General features: G+C 37.0%; 1 protein-coding gene across 15 annotated transcripts in view; it reads left to right on the top strand.

Annotated features, from left to right (window-relative positions):
• DLG2 (discs large MAGUK scaffold protein 2) overlaps nucleotides 1–24,434 on the top strand; it is a 999,036-nt gene that overhangs the window by 428,393 nt on the left and 546,209 nt on the right. The gene's annotated exons all lie outside the window — the stretch shown is intronic.

The raw sequence follows: 24,434 nt of genomic DNA, 5'->3' as shown, positions 1-24,434 counted from the left end.
TGTTGTCTGTCTCTCTGTCAATCTTACCATCCGAGGAGATGAGGCTACCTAGGTAATTAAACTGCTGGACTGATTTGAGCTCTGATTCGCCAATGGCGATATGGGGATGATGGAAGACTTCCTGAGGTGCGGGTTGATAGAGAAGCTGACTTCCAGCCCAAAGAACTCAGCAGCGTCTGCAAAGCAGGATGTTAAACGCTGCAGAGCTACTTCTGTGTGGGTGACAAGGGCGGCGTCATCAGCATAAGGCAACTCCTGGACAAGATGATTTAAGGTCTTGGTGTGGGCCTTCAGTCGCCTTAGGTTGAAAAGGCTTCCATCAGTACGGTATCGAATGTAGATACCGTCCTCATCCTCGAGGTCTGCCGTGGCTCTTTGGAGCATCACGCTGAAAAAGATGGTGAATAGGGTTGGTGCAAGAACACAGCCTTGTTTCACACCACTGGTTATTAGAAAGGGCTCAGAAAGTGCATTGCCATATCTGACTTGACTGTGTTGATCCTCATGGAGTGAGATGATCATTTTAAGGAACTGGAGGACAACCTAAACGTTCCAAAATCTGCCACAGACCTTTTCTGCTCACAGTATCGAAAGCCTTGGTGAGATCAACAAAGGTTACGTGGAGACCTTTGTTCTGTTCCCTACACTTCTCTTGCAGTTGTCTAAGAACCAATACCATGTCTGTGGTACTCCTGTTGGCTCTGAAACCACATTGGCTTTCAGGTAGAATTCCTTCTGCTATAGCAGGTATTAGTCTGTTCAAAAGTATTCCTGCCACGATTTTGCCAGCAATGGAGAGCAGAGTAATACCACGGTAATTTGAGCAGTCTGATTTAACTCCTTTCTTCTTATACAAAGTGATGATGACTGCATCTCAAAGGTCTGATGGTAGTTCACCTAGTTCCCAACAGTGTACCACAAACTTGTGACATTTAGCATGGAGTGCATGGCCCCCATGTTTCCAGATTTCAGGTGGAATTCCATCAACCCCAGCTGCCTTGCCAATTTTCACCTGCTGTATGGATCACTATACAGTCTTTTTAATATATTCTTCTAGTCTTGATACAATGGTAATGATGTAGGAAGATTTCCAGTCCTAGTTCAGTTATGTCATCCATAAATTATTTTCCTTTAAAACCTCTGTAGTTTTCCTAATTTTGTAGCAAATGATCTTTATATACTCATCACACCTGAATTTCATGAGTCAGTGCTTCAACAGATCAAGTGTGTGTGGTGAACCAGAACAAATGTTGTGGCTTCAAGTTATGACTTTCAAGGTTACAAATATATAACATGAAAAACATTCTTGAATTTTCAGCCACTGAATCAGTAAGGAAACTATCCTCATCATTGCTATTAGCCTTCTGCTTCCTTCTGAAGTCATAGATGTTAATTTTTGATTCCTAAACCTTTGAAAAAAAATGAAATAAAACCTAGACATTAATAGAATAGAGTCAGTTTCTCAGCTGAAAATGCTTATATAGTGGTGGATTGTGGAAAAAAAATTGAGCAACTTACCTTGAAAGTATTTAATACATAAAATAAGAGGATTTTTCTTCTATTTTTGTGGATGCATCTTTGTGATGATATCATGTGAATTAAACTGTGGCCCAATCTTGGTTGAAGTTTTTATGCATTAAAGTATACCTATTTTAGAAATGATGAATAAATGTCTACAAATAACAGTTTGCTTTTGCTACAATGAAAATGTAGCACAATGAAGGCTAAAAAGCTAATGCTGAAAGCCTTCCATTATTTGAAAATGCTTATGGTCTTGGTCACAAAATTGGCCAATAACAACTAAAAAATATTTTAACTTTAAAAAAGTGTAAAAATTGTATACATATTATGTTTTACAAAAAGTCCTACTCTTTAATAATAATATGAAAGTGGAGTTTTACTAAACAAGAAGTATTTGAAAGACTTAGGTAAGATTCTTCATTTCAATTGCGTGTCGAATCTAACAGATCTTTTATAGTCTCTATAATTTATAAATACTCATGGCTAGCTTTAGCCTTGAACAAGAACAATAACTCATTTTTCAGGAGATTCACATCCATTTACAGTTCTCCACTGTTACAATCTACGTGACAGATTGCACTCTATGCAAGACAAAAGAAAAAATGTTACCTGTCAATGTTAGAAATTTTTATTTCATGAGCAAGACTTTTAGAGATAATTTTAGAAGGAAAACCAAAAATTATTATGCTTTTATGTGTTAAATTGTCTTAATATGACATTGCATTCAAAATCCTGAATACATACAGTTAACGTGTAACAGATTATAAAAGGGGAACAAAGAGGAAAAAAATCAATACAGATGTTAAAAAATAGCATGTCTTAGTATATATAGTATATATTTGTATTTACTTTTTGAAGCATACCAGCATTATCTCAAACTAGGAGAATCTTACTTAATAAAGCAGCTGGAGCCTGGAGGCCTGCCCATGCAGGCATCTGGAGGAGAAGGAGCATGGAAGATGGTTTTTACCCTCCTAAAGTAATGAGCACAACAGAATTTTGACTGAAACAAAAGTATTATCCTGCACACAGTAAGGCCAACACTGCCTTCCTCAGCGCTTCCAAGTTTACTAGAGCCAACCAGATATTTGTTAATCTGTGACAACAGATGGATATAAGGGTGGTAAAACACAGACAACCCAATTTCAGCACCAAGCAATAAACGAAAACCTTGGGAAGGACAGTGTAACCAATTGTCCATCATACTGCTAGTACTGTCTGCCACATACGGGAAAACCAAAGACTAATCAGTATGTGACAGCAGCTTTAGGAGGTTAGGATATCCATGGCAGTTATTAAAATAGGTTATAATCAGTTTTGAGGTAATTGCTTGTTCTGAGGACTCTACAGTGAAAACCGATCAAATTCTGAAAGTTACAGTCACAGGGTACAAAGCTCATAGCTGTACAGAAGGTCAAAAAATTGTATCTAAAACATGAGGAGTTCCCAATGCAGTTGTCATCCCCTGTACTATCCTGATTCAACTGCAATCTACTGGATATTTTCTTTTTTCATCCTGTCATTTTTCATCTTAAAATATGAGTGCAGTCATGTTTAGCAATGGAAGTGCCTAAAACTCAAGCAGATATGAGATCCTTATGTGCTTTGTAAACTGCTGCCTGGGGATTTGGATTTTTCAGCTCTAGAAGTCTTCCAATAGACTTCCAAGGCAAACTCGACCAATCCCCAAAGATACGGTAAATCTAAAGAGATCCTGCTCACCATAAATGGAAAGAGATAATTAGAAAAGTGGTAGAAAAAATGCATTAAATATAATTATGTGTTTTAAGCACTTTACACTGTATTATTTAGCCATTTAATAGATTCTAAGCCATTGCCTGCTAAACCTAAAGTATTTAAGGTGTGCATATTAATAAATGGATGTCAAGAAAATAATAAACTTGGATACATTTAAGTACTGAATGTATTAAAAACAGCTTTCATTGGTAAGAAGATAGAATATAAGACTTGTGAGACCTTCATCATTGGCATTTTCCAGCAATTATTTAACATAACTTTAAAACAATGGAATATATCAAAATAGACTAGGGGTGAAATTCATTCTTTAGTTGCTGGCTGTTGTTACCTGGTGTCAAATTCACATACCAGGTTTAATTTCCTATTAATTGCTAATTGATGATAACAGTCACTGCCTTACAGAATCAAGTTGCACTGCAGAAAAAATGAGTGAAGAAACACTGTATAAATTAGGGTATTGTGGTACTTGTTAGCGTGATGTCAGCATGTAATGCAACATTTCTGATAGATTTTTGCCATCTGAACCTTTCAAATTAAAGGAAAACTGGAGCTAGTAGAGCTCTTTCCATTCTTGAGCAGATAACTATTTGTTATAAAATTTTGTCTCTAGGAAGGGAAAAAGAACTCCAAATCATCTATATGCATACAAGTATGTAAACCTGAAAATCTGTGTTACTGATGATAAAATCCATGAATTAAAATTTACCCTGTACTCGTACTGGCTTATGGCACCAGTACATGTGTATATATACTGATAAAGAGACTTCTGTGTGAATTACTCATTAAAGAAATAACACAGGGGCTGCAAAATATGTTTGCAGTGTCACTTAAACCCACAAAATAAGGAAACATTTTCCTAAATTCAGTAGATTTCAGTAACGTGACTTGGCCACTAATCTCTTTACTGGAGTAATATATTTGTCGAAAACTACAGAGCCTTGGGAAATTCTTGACAATTTCCTCCCCATCCATATGAAATGAAGCACGTTACAAAAACACACTGCTGAGGCTCTCAGCATCACATGACAACAGAAAACACTGCCATAATTATCTCTGCAACATAATGCATTCTGATTACCTATGTACAGCAATTATATAAAATAACAGAGCTGTTAATGTGCTATCACTGAATCACAGAACTCATGTGAATAACTTATGTAGAATGAAGTAGAAAAGTGCCCTCTTTTAATTAAAGGTAAACTCTAGAACATTCTCAGAAGAGTAACTCCAAAGATTAAAGTTTGCATCATAGAATAGAGTCATAGAATACTTTGGGTTGAAAGGGACTATTAAAGGTCACGTAGTCTTGCTCCCTGCAATGAGCAGGGACATCTTCAATTACATCAGGTTGCTCAAAGTCCCATTCAAGCTGGCCTTGAACATTTCCTGGGTTAAGGCATCCACCACTTCTCTGAGCAAACTGTTCCAGCATTTGATTCCTTCTTTTAACTAATTTGGGAATATATACATAACTATGGCTTTTCCCTTTTTCTTAGGGGTTCTTGCCTTTCTTTCTTTAAAGAAAATAATATATGTGGCTTTTTAGACAATGTAAAAATGTTTGGTTTTGTTTCCTGCATTATGTGGATTTACTAGGAAAGCACTACATGTAGGTTTGTTTGAAATAGATCCTACATTTTGCAGGAATTAGTTGAATGTCTTGTCAGCCTCCTTTGTTCAAGAAAGCCATAGGGATTGAGTGCACCCCCAGCAAATTTGCTGATGACACCAACCTGAGGGTGCAGTTGACACACTTGAAGGATGGGTTGCCATCAAGAGGGAGCTGGACAGGCTCTTGAGAAGTGGGTCCATGGGAATCTTATGGGGTTTAACAAGACTAAGTGCAAGATGCAGCACCTGGGTCAGAGCAACCACCGGTATTAATACAGGCTGGGGCATGAACTGATGGAGAACAGCCCTGCCAAGAAGGATCTGGGGATGCTGATGGATTAGAGGCTGGACATGAGCTGTCAATGTGCACTTGCCGCCCAGAAAGTCAACTGTGCTCTGGGCCACATCAAAAGCAGTGTGGGCAGCAGATTGAGGGACATGATTCTGCCCCTCTACTCTCCTGTGGTGAGACCCCACCTGGAGTACTGCATCCAGCTCTGGGGCCCCCAGCACAAAAAAGACATGGACCTTTTGAAGTGAATCCAGAGAAGGGTCACCAAGATGATTAGAAGGATGGAACACCTCTTGTATGAGGAAACACTGAGAGAATTGATTTTGTTCAGCCTGGAAAAGAGAAGGCTTCAGGGTGACCTAATTGCATCCTTCCAGTACTTGAAGGGAGTCTACAAGAAAGATGGAGAGGGACTTTTTACAAGAGCATGTAGTAATAGGATAAGGAGGAATGGATTAAAATTAAAAGACTGTAGGTTTAGGTTAGATATTAGGAGGAATTTCTTTGCTATGAGGGTGGTGAGTCACTGAAACACGTTGACCAGAGAAGTTGTGCTTGCCCCTACCTGAAAGTGTTCAAGACTAGGCTGGATGGGGCTCTGAACGACCTGGACTAGTAAAGGGTGTCCCTGCCCATGGCAGGGGGATTGGAACTGGATGATCTTTGAGGTCCCTTTCAACATAAACCATTTTACGATTCTGTGGTTTTATAATTAGACAAATCAATTTTCCTCTTGTGAGGGACAAATCTATGCTAAAAGTGCATTGGTTCTCCTTGTACCAGATCCAGATCAATAAAAGCTTTGGAGATAAGGACTGAGTAGTTGAGGTACTTGTTTGTAAGGAGCAGTGTTGAATAACTGGGACATGTACCCAAAGCTTTCATTGTCTGAATCCGGGTGTATCCAGGTACAGATTTTGCAAGACATTTCTGAAGATTAGTGTTTTTAAACCCCTGTCCGCTGCATTTCTTGACTATCTTTACTGAAAAGGCAAAAGCAGGTACTACAAGTACCTCTGCCCCCCATTTTAGCATATTTTTGCACTTCAGTACAGCCGGTTAAGTACCTCTATTTGTTCTTTGCTTACAATTCTTTCAAATTAGACATGAAGTTTGAACGAAAGTCCAAAGAAATGGAAGTCCTTCCACTGACTTTAATAGATTTTAGGTAATATCAGAAGTGCTTGGTTTTCTTTTGATTTGAAAGAGGATCAGTTCATCTATCAGTACCTCATTATAAAAATGAGGTCCCAGGTTTACTAATGATCATAGGCTGAGTTAAAATGATCAGATTTGCCAGAGTTAGAAACCTAGAACAAGAACAAGTATCTTAGAAGCAGGCAGCTTTTTCTTGCAACTGACAATGCAAATATGTGTTTCTAAATATTGTATCAATACTGAGCAGTAAAAGCTTTGTTATTCAAATACAGTCTCTCTTAGATCTGGCTGACTATTCCCTTTTCTTTATAAATACACAATTTCTTTGAGACTAGTGCATTTCATAAGAACATACCCATTTTAATTACCTTTTCCCTTGGGACATGATTACGTTAATTTTTTTACTGTAGTTTCTTATTATATTTACTTAGTTCTTCTAACATTTTTAATGTGTTAATATATTTTCTATTTAACAGTGTTCTAATATTTCAAGATTGTAAAACATGCTTCTGGATGATTTTTTTTCAAATTTTATTCAGTGAAAAATTTTTAATTTCCTTCTTTCATCATTCCGAAACGCAGAGTAATGTCTAGAGAATTTCTAACTCTAAGCAGTGAGAATTGTTTCCTAAATCCAAACAAAAAGTTTTAAAATTAAAAAAATAAATTAGATTCAGGGGAAAAAAGTAGCTTCATCCTCTGAGAATTTTGAATTCACATTTTGAAGATACCCTCACAATAATAAATGGGATATTTTTTTTAATTGGAAAATATTTAAATTTATGAAATGGTGCTATAGATACATGAGTAAAACCTTTATGCCACTTTCAGAAAAGAGTCCTTTTTTTTACTTGCTTCTGCCTTGCAGGTGGACATGGGCCACATAGTTTGCCGTGTGTTCATTCTTCCTCATGAAGGAAGCTGATACAACTGACCTCTAAAAAGAAGTCCTTTTAGCTTGTTTAGGGACAAGGCTACAGAAAACAATTAAGAGAGAACTAAGATCACCCTGCAGTGAGTGCTAGTCTGATGTTGAATCATTGGAGCTACAATAGCTCATAGGAGTTTCATCAAAATCACAACCAAGGGCTGTCATCTTTTACTGTCTCAGCATTCCATTTCTAAACATTACTGGTGCTCCAGTGATTCAAACCCCATATTATTGCTGACAATTCGGGAAAGAAAATACCAGGTCTTGTTGAGGCTCTTCAAGTAATGTTGAGAAGAGGATGCTACTGTTCAGATTATAAAATTAGGTTATTTGCAGATGGTTTCCAGAATGGTTTTTACATCCAGTAAAATATAAAAAGGCTCATTAGCAATGTAATGCTTCTTGTACCCTGGAGAATTATCTATGAGAAACAAACAATAAAAAAAAATTGGAGTGTACTCTTTGCTTTGCAGGAAATGTGTTAGGAATCCTTCACAGACAACAAAGCTTCCTTCCTTATTTGTTTATGACCTCATAGTTATTTACATTAAGACTCTTTAGTACACCTTTGTCACCATAAAGGGTTGCTAAGTTGGGTGAAAACTATGCATTTGCCCAGTTAAAAATCTTCTTGCACGGATAGCATGTAAATGAGAATTAGGTTCAAGTTAATGAAAGTTATGTTATCACTGTCTTTCTTTTTTCCTCCTTTCTTTTAACATGCATTTAATATGTTAAGACCATTAGGTTTCATCTGCTGAGAATTTATTTCAATCCAATAATACCCAGAAAATAAATTTGCTTTTTGAAAACTCATGACTAAAACCTAATTCAAACAATCCTTCCTTCACACATTTATATACAGTCAAAATACATTGTTTTCACAGTGTTGATAATAACTTTTGAAGTCAGAAACTGATTGCAATCCTACAGGAGGCAGAAAATAGTTGGTTATTTGTATACTGTTTTTAAAGAGCAATGTTGGGAATGTCCAGCAACACAATTTCCCATCATTAGCCCTATGGCTGCCCTGTGGAAAACCTTTGCTTTCCACCTACGCACATCTAAGAGTTCTGCTATTATCCCAGTGGTATGCTCAAGTTCCAGATTCATACTGTTAGGTTTCCAGATCTTGAAACAACTGGTAGATATTTTCTAGTCACTTACAGAGTAGTGCAGCATGATGGCAAAGTTTGTGGCCTGTAGGAGCAAGAATATCACACCAAGGACAAAAATAGCTGCTTAAAATGTGAGATGCCTGACTGCACGTGCCACTTCCAAGGAAAACTTCCTTCTCCCCATACTCAGTATTTTTTAACAATCCCATCTGAATGTGAAAAATGCTCCTTTTCTTTCCCCATTTCTCTAGGTTTTTTTTCCAATTTCACAGATCCTTGTGGTTCTAAACTGTTACAGCTCACGCTTACAAGTGAATTTTTGTGGCCCCTCTCTGTTCACAGATTTTCTTTGAAATAAGGAAAATGATGTGCAAAATGTTGTACTGCTTATTTCTCCGTCTTCTTTTGCCTTTCATTATTTTTAATAATGAAGCTATATTTTCTCTTACCCACAGCAGAACATTAGGTATTACCATGAAAAATATTTCATTGTGGATTTGAATTATTTCTTTAGGTTTTAAATACAGTTTCTTAGAGTTCTTTTCTACAATTTTATTTTAAGTAAACTGCAACCCACCCATGTTCCCTTTACTAATAATGTCCTTAATCTCATTCCAAATTACAGTACAGTGCCTGTGATTACTTCCATAGTAAGAATCCAGCTAAATGCAAGTGTAAATAGAACTTGAAGAAAACAAAATGCATTGATTGGAACTTAAATGTCAGCTTTGCTTTTTGTACAGATGCTCGTGGATTTTTGTTTTTAATGTCACCTTTCCAATTCCCTGTTCGATAGGCTACAAAGCTGTGTAGTGGATGGACTTGGGTTTTCAGGCAAAGATTCTAGTCTGTTGTATTTACTGGTGTAGACAGGTCTGCTATTAAAACCCTAAAATTTCAAGAACTTTTCAATGTAGTACCTCCTTTTTTACTTTTTTGCTTTCTTTTACCTCCTTAAAAGGAGGTGTCTATATTTACATTTTCAACAGATCCAGGCTCTGGATCATGTGCATGGCATTAGGAATTTGATTACTAGAGACCTTATTTACCTTTAGTAACTGCAGCGGTAGTGGATCAAGGGTTGGACTTGATGATCTTGAAGGTCCCTTCCAACCCAGCTAATTCTATGATTATATGATTCTTTCCTCCCATGATCTTGAGTGAAGAATTTTCTGTGAATAAGCGTTAGTGTATGATTTGGAGACTTGGTTTCAAATCCTTGCATTGTCATAGACTTTTTTGATGATAACAATTGCAGTAACTTGAGGTATAAACTTTGGCTGTAGGCATTTAATGGCACTTTCTAGGGGCTGCAGATTTGAACCTTTTCTTTTAATTTGCTGAGCATTAACAAGATTTTTCAGCCTCCAGAAGATACTGGAAAATAGCTTGTTATCCAGAGATAATGAGGAGAACTGAAGGATGTTGGAGAGCAGTGGAGTCTCGTAGTAGTCTTGTTTTGTTTCTCCCAAAAGCTTTACTTCTGTACTGAAAGATTTGGTTTGTCTTTCATATTTTCGAATTTGTTTAACTTAAGAGATAAATAAAGTTAAAATATAGAAAACTAAATGCTAAGAGAGAGTTATGCAAAATAAATACTCCATGTTTGTTCCTAGGTTTGAAAACATCACTGGTCTCATGAGTATAATGATGTGAGATGGAAAAAGTATAAATACTGTTGATTTATCCAGACTGTCCCCTAAATGCTACCCATTCTTCATTTAATGGAAAACATAAACAGATGAGCCGTAATTATAGGAAGAAGAAAGAAACCTGTTTATAGAAATAATTTCTGTTAAAAAAAAAATTTAGTTTGGTGAGGCTGGTTTCAATTCGCTTGCCAGAAGAAGGATGCTTATCCTATTGCTGCTGTTGATACCTGCAAACCTATCAAACCTTTCATATATTGGTATATTGAATGAATATCCCTGGCAACAGAAATATGCATTGGGAGATGCAGGTGTGGATTTAGGCCTGTCACAGATATAAAGTAAAATGGAAGTAAATCCTGTTTGCTATTTTATTTAATTTAGAGAAATTTGGTTACAAAATCATCACTTGATACTGTTGTTAATTCTCAACATCCCCACCAAACTGATGAGAGCTTGTCATTGTGAAGTGAAACATTTTTCTATATGAATAATGTTAGTGCGTTTGGTCATTATGATCCCGCTCAGCTAGTAGGAATCTTTTGAATAAACCAGCTATTCCAAGCTTTAAGTTTTGCAATAACAGCGTTTTTCTTCGTTCTTTAGAGAATACTTTAAATGTCTTAGTGGAACCATTTTTGCTATGACAGTGTAGTCTTCCCTCTGCCTAAGAAATGATAAAGTATCAGGAATGACAGAAATGTTACAGTTGACATTCTCAATCACTTTTCTTTTCAAATTCAGTAATATAAATCTACTAATATCCCTTTAAGGCCTTTTTTATGCTGTGTAACACTGATGTCCATGCAGGTGTTCCAGTGCAAGCTGAGCCTGACAACTTTGGTTAAATTTTAAAATACTGTTCATATGTATTTGTCTGCATATACACAAACAGCTGCTCTGTTGTAAACCTTTTTGGTATGTCAGAACCATAACATTTCCTTAAGGAAAAAGACTCCCAATCTTTTGGTTTTGGCAGTATTACGTACACTGGTCATGGACCTCTCTGGCCATGTCTGTCTCCATCAATGGTAATTTTTTATATTATCTCCCTATTTCTTACCATTGACAAAGGCATTTTCAGTATTACTACTTTAATTTCCTTTTGTTCCTATGTCAACATAGAGCAATGACATATTTCAATTCTACAAGCCCTGGCTTTCCTCTTGCAACTCTCCAGCTTCCTCTGAGATTGTTACTGCTATTACAGATGTTAGTATTCCCAAGAGTTGCAAATCCCTTCATCTACTCACCAAATCATGAGTTGTTTATGAAAGATTGTATTGAATAAAAAGTACTTGAGTGTGATCTATTTTTTTTTCCATTTCTGAACTCTATTTGACCATTCATGTGTTTGTGAAATTTCTGGGTTATATTGCTAGCTGTCTGATGATCTTCTGCCCTAACTCTCCGAGTAGTCTGTACCGCTGATGCAGAATTTAAAAATGTTCAAATCCCACTACCTCCTTTATTTGGGGTGTGGGAAGGGAGTCTCTCATATCCCCTCCCTGTCTAGCTCTCCTTCTCCCGAGTGATATTTACACCTCTTGGAGGCATCTTAGGCAGTGCTGCAGGGCTGGAGCAGGGCAGAAAGCAGCATAACTCATCTGTGAGGGTCGTTAAAAGGGCTGGGAGCACAGGAAACCTCTCTCCATTGGCAGTGATCATTCAAATTATGTTGATCAAAAATGAGTATATTTGCTGGACATAGCACTGTCTGGGGACTTACTAATAAACCTTGGGAAATTAAGAAGATAATTTCTGCAGGAGAAGAAAGTTCAGCACTCAGTGGTTTCTGCGTATCCAGAGGAAAAGATGTGCTCTCAATGTTCAGTTTGCCACTTGTGTTATTAGTCCTCAGCTAAAATGGCCATTTATATGGGAGAGGGTTCACTGAATATTTCACGTTACTGAAATTAATTGTCACTATGATGGCTTTTGCAAAGCATCTTGCACAAAAGGGTGAATGTAAACCATTGACTATTAAGCCTGTGCATCTCACCTTAGAGTTGTCAAATTTTGTGAAGCACATTTCACTGGAAGTTTCGCTGGAAGGGAGAGAGTCATTCTTAATCCAATGTGTGTGCTGAATTTCTCCACTTAATGAATTGTATGTGGCTTAACTAACTTAGAAATAATTTAGCCCCTCTTAAAAATTCTTTTGAAACTTGGAAATATAAGGGATTGCATAAGATATCAGAGAGAGGTTCAAGAAACTCTGCAGTACGCAGTTGCACTTTTAGGATAACTACGAATTCCTTAATCCCTGGGGGAAATGTGATTTTTAACATCATCTCTGAACTCCCTGTGTTTTTTAGTTTTGCTTTATTTATAATTCTCTCTTTGAGACTTAAACGGTAGACAGATTATGAATGTCTAAAGATAAAAACAAATTTAATTTCACAGAATGTGTGCTCAGATATTTGCCCACGGTTCTTCAGCTATCGTAAAGCTCTAATAAATTACATTGTTATCCCTTCTTGAGCTTCAGGTCTAATGAATAGTATTGATCTCTTTTCTAAACCTTCTTTTCTATCATTTTAATATACAGAAATCTAAAATAAGTACTTTAAAGGGATTTTAGGTGAAAATATGTATAGAATGAGCTCTTTTTTGAGAACAGGAAATAAACAGAAAATGAAATTTATGCGAATACATATATGTAGGCTGCTTATGTGATTTGATGCAATGCTAAGGTAGTTGAAACTGCTTTAGTTTGTGATAAAGCTCTTTTCCTTTTAGAAATGCTTCATAGGAGTGTATCCATCTTTATTAATGGTCTTAAAAATAATTAAAATCATATTAGCAGAAAAGTTAATGTATTTCAAACCTTCCTTTTAATTTTGTTTTGAGTTATGTGTTAATATTATTTTAAAAACTGGCACTCCAGCTAAAGTAAAGCAACTGACTGAGATGTTGATTTTCCTTAGTTTGTCTTTTCAAGGCAATTTCTCATTTAATTCCCTCTGAAATCAGCTTAAGCAGATTTTGAAATAGTAGTATTTAATGTGGAGCCCCTGTGGGTAGTGGTATAAATAAATATAGATACTAACATTAATTCCACTTGGGATATCTTTTGGTTTTTTATCCTTTTCATTGTCTTTTGGGACTTTTCTGCATACATTTTCTTACTGATAACAAGTGATATATATTTGACATCTTACTAATGAGGACCAAATACTGATTTCTGATATACCCTAGAAAAAAACCCAGCAAAAATATAAAAATAAACAAATACATGACAGGATGGAAATGTCAGATATAGACTTCAAGTTTCCTTCACGTTTTGAAGGGAATGGCTACCCTTTTTTTTTGTTATATTTTAAAATAATTTCAAAGAAGAAACCTGGCAATGGCACCTTTTGCAATTTCACACGTATAGGACAGAAAAAAGGCGCTCCAGTTTTTTTGTGTAGAACTGCAAATATGTGCCATTTATATATTTATAGTCTGTTCCAAATCAGTGTGTTTTATATAAAAGTACTACTAGAAATCTGAAGCACTCTGAAACTGGAAAAAGGAACAGAATGGGTCCAGAATACCTGATTAACCACTTATGCATATGAGGCTGGCTAGTACAGCTTGGCAACGTGTACCAAAAGTGCAGGTGTTCAAATTATTTTACAGGCAGGTCAACTCTGAGAGCATGCAGGGAGTTGACAGAAGGGATGCAGGGGTGTTGGAAAATTCAGGCATCTGACCTATTTCCAGGTGAGAGCTGAACACTTGCAAATGAGTTACACTGATGTGAGAAAGTTAGTGAGGTGGGAGGGACTCATGAACTTAATTTTCATTGATTGGCATAATAACTGAAACACTTCAGAATTTTTGGTGCAACAGTAGAATAACCTTCATTTGGAAAACATTGGCTCCAACAAAGTTCTTCAGAAGCTTTGAGAACAGACTGTTAATGTAATGTATTCCAGGGGTCTTATTCATCAAGCTTTTTAAGACATAAACTTGTACTGATTTTATTTGAAAATGCAGTGTGATAAAAAACAAAGGAAATATTTTTACAGTGGTTCCATGACACTTATTAGTTAGAAATTTCAAGAAGAAAAAGTGTTAAGATCCATACTTCTACTAGCTATTTTATTATTGTAATAATATTTAAAAAAATGAGGATAGTCAGTACAAAAGTGAGATTATCATCCTACATTTGTTCAGACAACTAACAAATATCTTATAACACTAGTTAATCGTTTGTAAAAGAAATTCTTCAAGACATTTCCTGCTGCAACATTTAATCATTACTTTGGTGGGTAAAAAAACCTATTAAGGACACAATTTTAATAAGCTAATAAAACTGAAAAATATCTCTGAGAACATGGATGGATAGGGCCAAAATATTACTAGCATAATGGTATGTTCAGTGTTGAGTTTAATGGTTTACATGGTAGCAAGGGAAATGAGATGATGCAGTCCTTCCCAAGTGAGCTGCAGAAGAATCAACTTAATTTGACACAACCTGGAGATTATCAGCTTTCAAAAATACAGAAAGAATCATAGAATGGTTTGGATTTGGAAGGGATCATAGTGATTATTCAGCACATAAAGCTAATGCAAGGTTGTTAAAGAAAATTATTTTTATATTTTGGTTTCCACAAAAACTTCTGAAGTAATGAATAATCATAGAATGATGGAATCATAGAATGGTTGGGTTGGAAGGGAACTTAAAGGTCATCTTGTTCTAACCCCCCTGCCATGGGCAGCGACATCTTCCACAAGCCCAGGTTGTTCAGAGCCCCATCTGAACTCTTTGAACACCTTCAGGGATGGAGCATCCACAACTGCTCTGGGCTATCTGTGTGTGTGTCTCACCACCCTTACAGCAAATAATTTCTTCCTAATATCTAATCTAAACATCTAATCTAGTTGTATGTTCACACATTGTGGCAATTCCCACATAAGCAGATTTCACTTTGGTTTAGTCACCTAACATTTAGGACAAAGTCAGCACACCAAAAATTAAACACACCTCTCAAAGAAAAGCACACATCCACTGTTTATCTCAAAGTCTGAGAGCTGGAGGAACTTCTGGATGAGGCTCACCAGTGCCAATATCTCAGTTTTTGTGTAGTTAGTGTCAAGCACCATTAAAGGGCAGCCCTTCTGGAGCAGCAGAGATGAGATGAATCACGCAAAAAGATACATTTTCCTTGGTGTGGATAATCATTCACACAATTGTGATTAATGTTGCCAGAACTGTGCTCATGCAGACATGTTTTATAAATAGTAAAATGTGTTTTTCTCACTCTAGACATGATAGTTTGATGTGAATAATGTTATATATATAGCCACTGACTTTTAGATCTGTGATCCAACTGCAAGAAAGGTCAACAACAAGTGAAAGTCATGCTTTCTTTCTCATTGTCAAGATAAAAATGAGCTGTAGCTCTCAGTTTGGTTCCCAGGAAGCGTTTCTCTTCCTCAGCAGAAAATCACAGCTCCAGACTCAATAAATGGTAATACTTCTTGGTATTATCAGCTGAGTAGCAAAGGATTGACAGAAAATGGAGAGCAACTTGTCTGGTCTTGTAAAGGTGATTTATGCAGAGAAAATGATGTGATTTTTACATGAAAACTTTTATTTTGGGGAGTTTAGGTTGCTGCTTCATCAGAAAACAGACAGCGATATAGGTCTTTGGCTATCCATCTAGTACTTAGTCAAGCACTAAAAAAGAGATGGAAAATGAATAATCAAATAGCTTTAAATAGGCTATATTTCCAGATAGATGTTGCAGATTTGGCCCACTGCATATATAAAGTTCTGGAAAATATTGTTTTATATAATCAATCAATCCATTTGTTGGGTCAGGACTTAAAAAACCCTCTCTGCCTAATAATAAAACTGCTGTGTCTAGACCAAGCTATTTGCTTGGGATTGTCTGAGCTTTGTTTTGGGTATAATTTTATCATAATGTCTTTCATTGCAAAGTTAAGAGTGCCTCATGATTACCTTATGATCTGGGCTGAATCTAATTTTAACTGGGATGAGTTTTGCTTTGTCCTAATTTTCTAACAATTAAGAACAGAGAAAATGTACCATGACATTGTTATTCAGCTGACAGTCATTTACCCAGCCTTCCTGAAAGCTAGTCATTGGACCAAAGGAATTCAGATGTTGTTTTCTTCATGATATTTTATAAAATAAATTTACTTGTTTCAGCTGAAAACATAAAGAAATTGAAAAGAAAGTTGTTACAGTATCTAGACTTTTTCCAAATAGAAATTCTGATTGAACACAGTAGTGACTTAACCTTTTAATTAAACTTGCGTTATCATGAAGAAGGATGGCTTTGAACATTGATAAGGTCAGTTTGTCAGAAAGAAATTTCTGTTGCCTCAGAGATAACATTACTAACTTCTAAGGTATTCAACCTTCCCCCTTGTCTGTCCCTGCTCTTTGCAATTGTAATAACTACCAAAAAAAATCAAGAAAGGCACAAAATTCTGCAGAATTCAGCACAAAGATAGGCAGGCACAATGGTGAAACACAGTAGTTGTATCCAACAGAAGAGTCAGGTAAAACTTTCAAAAGCAATAAAACTTGAGGTTTTCCAGGTTAAGACATGTAGAGTTTTGATTTTCAATGGACTGGTAGTAAATTTCCATCTAAGTCATTGTCTGATGCCCCCAGAGTCTTCTATGCCACATATTATAAATTTGTATTTTATAGCATTTTTCAGCTCTAAATAACATTTCAGAAATTGCTAACTCTGCCAAATATACACTATAACATGGTACAAATCAAGTGTCTGATCACTCTCTGCAACTACCATAAGGAGGTTGTAGCTAGTGGGGGTCAGTCTCTTCTGCCCACGTAACAAGTGACAGGATGAGAGGAAATTACTTCAGATTGCTCCAGGGAAAGTTTAGATTAAATATTAGGAAAGAATTTCTTCATGGAAAGGGGTGGTCTGGCATTGGAATAGGCTGCCAAGCGAAGTGGTGGAATCTCTATCCCTGGAAATGTTCAAAAGGCATATGAATGGGAGACTTGGGTATATGGTTTAGTGGCAGATACAACAGTGCTGGGTTAAGGGTTGGACTCAATGAAGACAGAGATTTTTTCCAAACTTTAGGTATGGATGCTAAGTTTTGGGAGACCGAGAGCCCAGTTTGCTTATTTAAAATATGAGTGCTTAAATCACTTAAAAAAAAAAAAAAAAAGTGCTATTCTTCCAACTTGACTATGGAAGGAGAATCCCAGATAACATTAGCCCCAACACAGAATCACTGTCTTCACCCAGTAAAGATTCTCACATTTGAGCTCAAATACTTAATGTGAAAATGTGAAAAATGCTTCCCTATCAAAGTAAGACAAAAGCAAATTGCAGGTGTCTAGATCTATATGTTCGACAGATAGTAGACATCTGTGCATGTATCCCATGGTTTTCTGAAATTTTGCTTGCTACCTGCAGTTCTATTCACCATGACCCACTCACTGCCTTGCTTCAGGCCCTATGGGACTCAAAAAACTAAGGAAGGCTGTGCTGGCAGGCTTGCTTGGCCCTTCAGAAAATGCAGATGTTATACGTTTGTTAGCTTATGTTTGAATAGAATAAATAAATATGATAAGATGTTCCCTCTTCATTTCAGGTAAAGTATGGCCCAAGGATGATAAATTAGTTCCCTCTGTGGGCTCAAAGGATGTAAACTCAAGCAATTTTCCCGTTACATTAAACTTACCTGCAGGTAGTACAGTTTAATGGGATACTCTTTTACTGCCCAACCCATGACTGGGGACTACTTTTACCCTGATGTGTTGCCATCAGATCATTGAACTGAAGGAGCTTCCCCTGGAACCATAGACTCCTTAGATCAGGAATTAGGTTGCTGTGGAGAGGTGAAATGTGAAAATACTGCTTTTTACAAGAGCCTCAGGAAAGCAAATATTCCCTTGCTCATGCAATAGCTTCATGTTTCTCTGTATTCTGTTTACAATGACAGCTACTTTGCCTGTTTGTGCACTAACCAGGGCTTATTAAAGTATCTGAAAGTGCAGATTATGTTACCACAGTTATGCTGTGCTGAAAGACTGTGGACGTATTAAGACCCAAAGGTCCAAAGCTTTTTTTTCAGTAAGCACTCTGCTGTTGAAATGTTTATCTCAATTCTTACGAGTGTCAAGCACATGCAAATTCACCTGACATAAATGTGTTTTGCTGGCCTATTGAACATCTAGTTAAAATGGATTAAATCCATCTTTCTGTTAGTAAAAATTCATGACTTTTCAAGGAGGGCACTGATAAGAAGACTAGATATTTGAGATTTGTAATAACTTTTTCAACACCAGCATAATTTGGTTTGGTACACAAAGAACATTATCTTCAAAGCTAATGTTCTGGGTTCATCAGGGTGACAAGAGTGAGATTGCCAAGTTTATGTACACAAAGAATTTGCATTTTTATTTAAGAAGACCCAGTTTTCCACAAACATTGAAAAATACCTTCTTCACAGTAGAGGAAGTAGGAATGCTTTTAAAGTTTATGGGGTTTTTTTATGTGTGTATACATTGTGTTCAAAGTACAGTTAAGGGATGGCAGGGTGATAAAGTTAACCACTCAGATTTAGGAAATGCAAGAATTAAGATGGCCTGAGCAATTTTATTGCAGGCCCTCTGTGGCCATATATTGCAATGTAGTATTATAACATACATCAACACCAATACATTTTTAATTATAGAGTTACTTTTGTTTTCATAGGCTTTCTTCTTCTTTCATATGGAGTGGTACTTCATATGGCATTTTCATATATTCAGCATATATCTTCATGCATTATTTAATGCAAGCAGTTCAAACTACACTCCATTATTAGTTTTTTCATTGATTTTTCTCTTACATGGAGGGGACCTTATCAACGTATCTGAAGGGAGGGTGTCGAGAGGATGGATCCAGGCTCTTCTCAGTGGTGCCAAGCAATAGGACAAGAGACAACAGGCAGAAACAGATGCACGGGAAGTTACACCTGAACATGAGAAAATTTTTTTTTACTGTGTGGGCAACCAAGGGAACAGGATTCCAAGCTCAAGGAACATTTGGACAACACTCTCAGGCACATGGTATGTGCAGGTGTCCTGTGCAGGGCAAGGAGTTGGACTTTATGATTCTGATGGGTTCTTTCCAACTCAGTGTACTGTATGATTCTATGATTCTGTGATTTCTTTTGCACAAAGCCCAGCTTATCCTGATTTCAGCTGAAGTGGCTGTTGCTCAGCACTTCTGCAAAAACTGGCCGTCTGTGGCTAATATGACCTTTCAAAATGAGTAATATCAAAGTTCTACACCTGTGGGAAGTTAGGTTTTGTGAAAAGCCTGGCATTACATGAGAGTTCTGTGGCAAAAGCAAGAATAGAAATAGTTATCTACAATAGCATTCACCCATATTAGCCTGAAAACATCCTTTTGCCTCATAGAGCCCTTGGCCAGAATACTCTAATTTCTGTAAAAAATTACATTGGAATTCCACAGACACACAATTCCTGTGTGAAGACAGGGGAGAGGGTTTCAGCTGCAATAGAGAAATGGCTGGCTGTGTCACGTGCTGATGGACTAAATTAAAATATAATTTTTTGGTACAGAAAATACAAGAGGGGCAAGCCACTTGTTCTGTGATTTCTGTTTGTTTCTCTTTTATCGTTTGTTTCAGGCAATAATAATAATATACTATTTATTTATTACATCACATGATTTCTTCGTAATCTTCTGATGTAAACCTAGGGTGTCTGTTTTGCCATGCTGCATTCCCACCGCAGCCTTAGTGGTAGGGAAACTGAGACACAGCAGCTGACTGCATTTACCAGCCTCTACCTCTCCAAATGCTCAGTCGTAACCTCAGCACAGCCATCCCATGCCAGAAGCTGCTCTTCAGGGCAGGCAAGGGGTGGAAAAGGAGAATGTGTGAAGCTCAGTACCTCCACTCGGAGGAACTGCAACAGCAGGATTAAAGGGATCAATGGGCTCATGTGCATCTAGGTCTGCATGGGGAGCTGCAGGGGAAAAAGGAGGAGCTACCAAGGCATGAAGACTTCTATAGTGGTTGTGAGAACATAGACATATAAAAAAATATTTCGAGTGGAAGAGTTGAAGACTATAAAAAAGAGTATACAAGTGAAGTTATTACAGGACAAAGGGATAGAGAGGTGGCTACTGCCTGATGCTGGTAAACGGTACGGTTTCACCCACGTCTTTCCTTTGCTCCCCTTAGATAAACAATCAGTATTAACTGGATTTTCTTTTTTTCTTGTTACTGATTTTTATAGTCTGCAGCCACAGTCACCATTTAATCTGAGCAAAGCCGCCCTCTTAGAATGTCTTTTTTTATATTGGCACTTCAAGTTAAAAATCTATTTTAAATTATTGGATAGCAAGTAGCAGCCTCCAGAGGGCTAAACTGATGCTGTTAACAGGTCCAAAATGTGATGCAGCATATGGAGCTGAATACCTCATGTTACAGATTTGCATGCAGGCGGTTTTAATTAGGATTTAGAATTCCTGGAGGAATGCAGCATTCTGGGCTAGTCTCAATCTTGTCAATACATAGTGGTTTTGTTCATGCTAAAGCTCACAATAACTGATAGGTTCCTACTTGTTTGTAATTTTTGAGACTTGAATGATCTGTAAAACTTTTTTCCAACTACCAGCTTTGTGTATGATCATTACCTCTATGTGTATACTTACTGTAAAAATTACTGTCTTTTTTTTATAATAATTGTATGCCAGGTCAGTTCAAAATAAAAATAGTTTGAAGTTTATTTTTTCCTTGTATCACTTCATAGTTCAAAGTGAGAATATGCTTTAATTTGATGGTTACAAGATGGTGCCATCTTGTGAGGAAAACGTGCAACTGCCTCCAGCTAATGCAAGGAAGAGGTAGTTTGGCTGATGTCCATCTCATTTTTTCTTTGTCACGAAAAATAAAATTATTTAGCATTTCAAAAAACAGATGAGGATAATACTGTAAAACATATTTGTTCCACTGCATTTTACTTTCTTTTTTTTTTTTCTTTTTATAAAATGAACATGTATTCCCTCCAATGGACAAAAAACTGATGCTTTCAATAAGCTGAGACAAGAAATCATAGTCTTTTTTCTCTCTCTCCTAAAAAAAATAACTTCTTGTTGTATTAAATGGAAAATCTATGCAAATTCTCAGTATTCAGTGCTGATTACATTTTTTCTGTGAACCAATTTGACTCTTACAGGAAATCTCATCTTCTAAAATTCACTATGTGTTTCTCCAAGAAAGCACACTGTAACTTACCCAAAGCACTGCGAGAAAATTAAATTACAATGTTAGCAACAAACATACAACTTTATTTTTAAATAGTAATAATTGTTATAACTATTAAAGTCAGTGTAGTTGCACTTGATCCTGAACTTAGAAGAGTAGACTGGGAAAATCTCCTAAGTTCTACTACTGCTTAATTAACTGATTTTCTTTGTGACCTTGAGCAAGTTGATGTATTTCTGTGCCTAAATTTACCCACCTTTAGATGATGCACATCAACAGGATGTTATCAGACTTGACTACCACTTGTCTTTGCGCTTCTTGGATGAAAGGTATTGCTGTGATATAGTGTCAAGCTTCTTAGAAATCTACTTGATAAGCAAAAGAGCAAGTAATTCACAATAAGTATAATTATTCAATAATTTAAGCTTCCTAATCTACTTCCACAGTCTTGGCAAGCAGATTGTGATTTCTTCCATTTTATATAATGAGAAGAGAATTTTTCTTCTTTATACTCTATAGATTGATTGCAAATATTCAGAATTCAAGCTGTGTTGCTCATTTGCAATCAGTTGGATGAGTAACATTATTTCTACTCATGATTGGATGAATGCCCAATGACTTGTGTGTGCAAATTGTAAAGTTTGTTTTCTGAAGATGCTCATTGGTATGACATTGAAATTTGCTGCCTTTGAAGAGCAGTGACAGTAAAATTCAACACAATGAAGACCAAAGAAAAGACTGACCACCAAAGGAAGACAAGGTGACATTAAGATTTTTTAATGGGACTTTGCGGATTAAATGGTTGTCTGAATGGCCCAAGTCCCTTATGATTTTAGTTTTTGTTGTTTGCTGATACTGTGAATGGTTTGGGTTGGAAGGGACCTTAATCTAATTCCAACCCCCCTGCTAAGGGCAGGGACGCATTCTTCAAAGCCCCATCCAACCTGGTCTTGGAGACCTCCAGGGATGGGGCATCCATGACTTCTCCGGGTAAATCCAGTCTATTGAGTTCTGAATCTAATATCATGCACAAATTGGGTGATGCTTGAACCCTGTTCAAAGGTAGCTCCCATGACAAGGTTGCAGCAGATGACTAGCAGTGGGGCTAGCATACATGGGAGTTGCAAAACAGCTCAAATCCCGGTTCGAGATAAAAGTCAAGTGAGTGTGAAATAAGAAGTAGTGTTGGGACCCGGTTGCATATGTTGTCTGTTTCCAGATTGCAATGGGACAACTGGATTTGTAAGAGGTCACTGTTTCATGTGGGAAATTTTCTGCAGAAATTCCTTTCCCTCTGGTCTCAAAGTTATATGGATTACATGAAGCCTCACAGCTTCTAAGGTGCAGAAGTCCAGCCCCTCCTGAAGAGGACTGTAAAAGAGAAATAGTATTCAAGACTTGAAATGCTGATGTGTAAGAGCTAAAACTAGTGGCATTGCTATTGTTTCCTGAGACAAAACATAATATGGTAGCCAGAGTATTTTTATCACACTGGCTTTGAAGAGAGATTGGGAGCAGAATCCACACATGAATGGGTTATCCTCTCATAGTGTGTTGCAGTACCTTTTTTCCACCATTAATATCTATCAACTGTATCCACTATAAAATTTCAGCTGAGTGAAAAGCACTGCCTCTTTTTTGCCTGTGGGTCTGTTGCATATGTCAGGGTTTTTTCTAGTAGGTCAAGATTCTTTAGACCAGGATTCACTGATTGCTCTTATTTCACAGGACGCTGTAGAGCCTTGTGACTCCTAAAACACTCTTTGCTCCCTCCTTTTGCAGCCCTTCTACTGCAAGCAGAAGTAACGTGTGATGTATTGGAGTGTGGTCCAGCCAAAAAGCCATGTAGAGAAGAATAGGGACATGTGCTTCTAGATGGCAAGTTCACTCAGACCACATTCAGCAGCTTAGGATACGGGTCAATTCCAACTGATATAAAATACAATGTTCTGTTTGCATTTTCTGCACAGCAAACAGATGGCAACTGCAAAAAAAAAATTACTGAGGACTTTTTAAAAAAAAACCAGCTCCCTTCAGCCCAAAATTGAATGACAAATTCCCAGCTATCTTAACTTGCTGTCAATCTGTAAAGGTAGGTTGTAAGAACATCTGTATTTCCACGCCAGTGCAGTAGTCTGGCTATTGTAACTTGAGAACTACCTTTGTTGAAATTTAAGGCTTTTGACCGTTATGTCCTGCTGGATTCATGTCTTCAGTCCTATCTAGCTGACACCTCTTTGGCAATCACAGCCTTAGAAATGCTCCTTTAGAGAGTACGATGTGAAGAGCAGTGATGCTGTAATAATCTCACACTGTAGAGAGAATGATCTCTTATAGAAGTGCATGCTCATAGTAAAAATTCACAGTAACACACTCCATTCCCCCATTATAGGTAATTACAGAGGATTTTAAATATCTGATGCTAGCTGGCAGTGTACAATACCCTGTCAGCAGCAGGCTCTGATTTGTAATTTAATTATCATAAGACATCCACCTGTTCTTTTGTCAAATGAAGAGTAGCATTTCCGTGCAATCATGCTTTTCCCTCCAAAAATCTGAACTGACCCTTAGAGAAAGGTTTCTAGGGAATGGGGTAATTTCAAGGACATTTGCAGGACCTCATCAGGGCAGGGTAATTGAGACTAATGATGCATTTCTACAGGAGAGTCTTAATTCTGGTTTGATATTTTCATCCTTACCACTGGCTTTTTGCTGTGTCAAACCATTTTGGTTCACAGCTGAAAGCATTTCAGTGAAGAGATGCTGTGGGAGGAAAGATGTATGAAAATCAATGGGTTTGGTGCTAAGAACATGAGGCAAACTCATAACAGGATTGACCCAGAAATGTTCTAGGCTCATAACTTGTGAAGAAAGAGAAAGCTGTGCTTGGGGTGGGAGGGAGACAAAAGCGAATGAGAAAGTGGAAATCTGTTCTGTAAACTTTCCAGTTTATGGCCCATGAACATGGATATTACTGAATTTGTCCTAGCAATATGCAGTTATTGGATAAATAGATCAATTCAAATTATAAAGGAAGTCTACCAGCAGAGATCCATGCAAGTGTTCTGCTTTTCAGGAGCACAGGACTCAGGGTGAATTAATTTCCTCTGGGGTTTGGCTCCCATTTATGCGACAACTACGCTGCAGTGTGGTGATGGGGA

This window comes from Corapipo altera, unplaced genomic scaffold (assembly GCF_003945725.1).
Source record: "Corapipo altera isolate COAL_440 unplaced genomic scaffold, ASM394572v1 0, whole genome shotgun sequence".
Classification (NCBI taxonomy): Eukaryota; Metazoa; Chordata; class Aves; order Passeriformes; family Pipridae; genus Corapipo; species Corapipo altera.
Note: the sequence above shows the minus strand (reverse complement) of the source record. Positions and strands in the feature narration are given on the sequence as shown.